The sequence below is a fragment of the Penaeus chinensis genome, chromosome 16, assembly GCF_019202785.1.
Source record: "Penaeus chinensis breed Huanghai No. 1 chromosome 16, ASM1920278v2, whole genome shotgun sequence".
Classification (NCBI taxonomy): Eukaryota; Metazoa; Arthropoda; class Malacostraca; order Decapoda; family Penaeidae; genus Penaeus; species Penaeus chinensis.
In genome coordinates this window covers 36,208,625-36,213,412 of record NC_061834.1, presented here as the reverse complement: position 1 = coordinate 36,213,412, position 4,788 = coordinate 36,208,625, and the positions used below count along the sequence as shown (strand labels likewise).

At 35.3% G+C, this 4,788-nt stretch overlaps 1 protein-coding gene across 1 annotated transcript in view; it reads left to right on the top strand.

Annotated features, from left to right (window-relative positions):
- Nucleotides 1-4,087: 4,087 nt before the first annotated feature.
- Nucleotides 4,088-4,788, top strand: part of LOC125033414 (sulfotransferase 1B1-like) — a 7,431-nt gene continuing 6,730 nt past the window's right edge. The window contains exon 1 of the mRNA XM_047624894.1: nucleotides 4,088-4,167. The gene's annotated coding sequence lies outside the window, so the exon portion shown is untranslated. The remainder of the gene's footprint in view (nucleotides 4,168-4,788) is intronic.

Sequence of the window (4,788 nt, the reverse complement as noted above, 5' to 3'; positions counted from 1 at the left end):
GGAGCCAAGCCTAGAAATCCCATTGCGTATTTTCTTGTGCTCTTGTCTCATTAGCAAGGCAGTCATGCTGTTAGTGTGGTCGTTTCCCTCAGGATTGTGATGCACTTGTTGTAGTTGTTAGTTTTGCAGAAAGTGGTTTAAAAAAGGTAGTCTTGTATTTTAGTACTGCACTCTTGCACAAAGTTTCTATATATTTTTGTCTATGGGTCTATGAAGATGTTACTATTTTTAATATGCATATTGATTTTGATATGCTTGTTCATAATCTGTTATATTATATAATATTGCAGGCTTCATTACATTTGTTGGTGTATAAGATGTTTAAGCTCAAATACAATGCAATCACATGCACACATTTTATATTTATCAGAATTGTGTAATAAGTTGCTTTCTGCTCTGGAGGCTTTTAAAGTGAATTGACAATATTACCTTTTTTCAAGTTTACAATCTTCAGTATGTTTTAGATCAAAGCACAAAGCTACATGCTTTTCTGACATGGGTAAAATTTTGCAGATTTTTTTCCTTTTTTTTTCTTCTAAAATTCTTAATTGGGGATCTTGTTTAGTGCCATTAAATTGTATTTAGTGGCATATGAATTGTTTATATTAATGTAAAAAAAACAAAAACAATATGGACACTAGTAATTTACCCAAGTGCATAATACTGTAATGTCATATTGATATATCACGAACATCATTAATAATGGAAATAGCTGCACTTGAATTCCATAATATTCTTCCCAGAAACGTGAACCTCACTGACCCGTTTAACTAGGGAACATTCAGAAATATTTGTTTTGGCCACTCATTCACCTTATGTGACATCAAATATGATAAGTATATTCAGTCAAATTTCACAGGAAAAAGGTATGAACAAAAATTAACAGTTTACAAGAGGATAATGTATTGTCCTTTTTTTCTTTAAGCTCAAAAAGGCACCATTTGGTATGTTACTCAGGATATATACTTAATTAATAGTCAAATTATCTCTTATATTCTGCAGTACTATCCATTGCCGCACATGCCTTTCTTGCTTGCAGCCATCCTGTCTTGTTCCCAAAGGCTTGTATTCCTTAATTTTCTCAATATTTCATAATTAACGAAGTGAGTTACTTTTCCTACCAATTATAGACCAAAGAAATGACTTGTAATTAATGACAGAAAGAGATATGATTGCAAAAGAGAGTTGATGGAAATGCCTTTGAATTTATTATGATAATGTTATGTACAGCCAAATGTGTATGAAGAGTGGCATTGCATTTAATAATAGTTTAAGGACATCTTACAGTCCTGACTTGATAATATGATGCATATATAATGCCATGAATTGCCTTGCATTGGTTAGAATGATAAAAAAGGCCTTTATTCAGATAACCATACTGATAAAATGGGGGTATATTTTTCAACCTATGAAAATGGGGATTTTGGTATTCAGAGAACACAGTATGTCATGAATATAAACATGTAAGTGGTTTAGTTTCAGTTAGTGAAGTTGATACTGCTTAGAATGTCGTTTTTTCAAACAATCAATAGAGGCATAATCAATCAAGAATAACTAGGTGAAGTCCATTAATTCACTATTTATTATTTTCAATAAGAGCATAATAGGATATATTTTGGGGTAAATGGGGAAAATTTTCTACATAAACACAATCAACCATATCATGGCTTGAGTCTCAACAGTTGAAAGAGTGAAAGCAAGGAGTTCCTAATATCCTAGCAAAACATTCCTAAATGCTGTTATATATTGTTCTCAGACATTTCAATGCCAATTGTATACCTCTTTGGATCTCCTAAAATACATTGTGATTCTGTTTGATAAACCCTGTGCATTTTATGAAGAAGGGAGAGTGTGTGCTCGAATGTTGTTATATGTTTACCATAATTGCCAATACCTTTATACACTGTGAAATTCATTACTCTTACCTTTTCATCATATCTGTAATTACATAAGATTCCAAAGCTTGAATGGTCTTCAAAGAGTAATGTCCATACATGTGATTATATTCTTCTACCTTTGAGTAAACAAACAACAAGTCTTACCTGTCCAGCAGTTAATAAAGAAAAAGGAGTGAAGAGTGTATTGCCACATGATTGCAAGTGGCAGTCTTGGTGTAACAGTGCCTCTCTTGTCTTTGTACTTTAATGGTTACCTGGTCTTCAGCTGGCTGTTTTAATACAGCTGAAAGCATACATTCTTAGATGTTCTTCCATAGCAATTTCTTTTGTTCTTCCATCAATGATTTCAAAGGATGTCTTTTTTTGGGGGGTAATATCATTTTTATCAACTGCACATAGATATATTTCAATAGGGAAATAGTTGTGTATATAGATGTTGAAAATATAATTTTGAAAGTGTTTTTGTTGGTATTAATATCCCAATTCAGGAAAGTATAATTTATAAACATATAGTACTGAAAGAAAAGCAAAATATTAGATAGAAAAATATATAAATAAAGAGGGGGGAATATACCCTACCCTCAAGATTTGTTAATGATTAGCTTAATATTCATTGTCTGACAGTTCACCAAAGACTTGTCCATGAAAAGTCATCAGTAAATTCAATCATATAAGATATAAAAGAGAAGCATCAAACCATAGGAGGACCCCTTCCTCTTCAACAAGATAAGTCACCTTTCTGAAATATCCAAGTTGTACTGGATACTTCAGTATGATATCTAGAAGTAAAAAATCTAAGCACGAGACGTTTGTCCATCCCAACGGCTTAGAAACTTTAAAGAGTGAAAGCAGTTTCCTTTTCATGGACTATGGGATATCCAAGAGGTTAAAAATTGCTGGCTCCTGGTACCAGTGCCTTGACTTTGTATAGTGATATAGAGGATGTAGCCAAGAAGAATGAGCACATTTGTTCGCCATCTTTGGAGGATTTTCCAGAACTGTGGGGTTTTCCAATGTTTCAAGATATGTGGTGCTGGTAACACTTCAGAACCGCCTGTCTGTCCAGAGACCACCGGGGTATTTCACCGGGATGGACTGACAGACAGAACTGCAGTTGAAAGCTTGCTTTGGCTATTTCTGATCAGTCCATAGCATACTCCATACCTGTAACATTTGCATACCATCAGACATGAAACATTTGATACTGCTCAGAAATTCACTGGTGACCACCTAAGACCAAGGCGGAACTTTAACTCACAAGAGACGTTTGAAGCTGAGGATGACTGTCACATAGCTTAATCCATTGTTTATAAAACTCAGGTGCTGCAGAAGAAAGGAACAGTATATCAAGAATCTTACTAGGGAGGACGAAGTGAATGGTGTCACGGTCCCAGTGCTTAATCCCCTCACTTATCGGGGTGACCTTCCAAAGTTAACCCAGGGTGGAAGAGGTCTGGATGAAGGACAACCTAGAAAGCTGTGGCTTTTGGTAACTGATCAACCCTGCCAGCGAGGAACTGAAGACGTGGTAAGCATCTTTAAAGGATGAATTCGGCAGTGCACACCTTCCTTGATACCAATGATGGATCAAGATGAGCGAATGGCACTTACGATGTGTGGGTATGTTGGCACTACGATGGATTTGCTGGCAGTATAATGGATATATTGGCACTTGAATCCAAAAGCTCTTGTGACGGAGCTTGACCATTAAAGCTAATAGAGGTTGAACTAAGATTGAAAGAAAACATCAGTGTAATGGTATTATATAATGCCTTGCATCATTTGCTAACGAATAAAAAATGTAAACATGTAAATACACTTTGCCAGAGACAGGGCATTCACCAGCCACTGTTATATCAGATAAGATAAGGAAACATGATTACATACAATACTTATTTACCTCTCCCTGTGTATCAGTTCATGCCTTGAATGCTGAACCGAAAGGAAAAATGGATACATAAATACTTTTACCATAATTGCCTCTTTCTCTTTAACGAAGTTATCTACCTCAGAACAAAAATAAACAGATAGACAGAGATATAAAACCCAGAGAAATAAACTTTACACAGCTTCGACCTAACCCTTTGCAAAATAACTGACCCACGTTGGCTCTTTCGGAGGATAAAATTCTGGCATGGGAGAGAATGTCGTAAAATAAGAAATCAAACAAAAACACTTAGGCCCGCAATCTTGCCTCTTGTGCTCCAAACTTATCAGTTGGAAGTAAGGTATTAGGAGTCAACGACACACTGGCTGTCAAACTATTACAGTAAGTTACAGCCTATTAATATCTTTTGTAACTGTCACCTAACGCATTGACTGATACCCAATTGTAAGCTTTATCGGTAATTATAGGATCAAAACTATGGTTTGGGCATGTGCTGACTGGAAATAAAGGAAAGGTCTGTTGAGGAAAAAATAATGATCATTGATGAGCATAGCTAACAAAGGTAGGAATGATAATATAACCCGAAGCTCCTCTATTCTATACTATTTAACATGAAATGCTCTAAATGGCCCAAATCAAAGTCGTAATTAAGGTGTATGGCTAGGCCTACACTATATCACTATATTCAGGGGTCTTGGTCAATACGAGGTAAAAAACAAAAAACAAAAAAGAACTTCCTTTTGGCGTAGTTTCCCCGAAAAGTGAAAACGTCATGTATTCACCCTTTTTGTATGCGTATTTCCCATTTTCTTTGTAGTATTCTAGGTCAAACGGATGGAAACCTATAACAAACTTTCCAGATATGTTGTTGGCGATATTCACATACCGATAGCTTGGATCATACGAACGATGTAATTTCCGCTGTGACAATCACGTATTACATATATAGATATAGATGACCAAAAAATAAATTTCACTACACAATTATAGCTTATATACAGG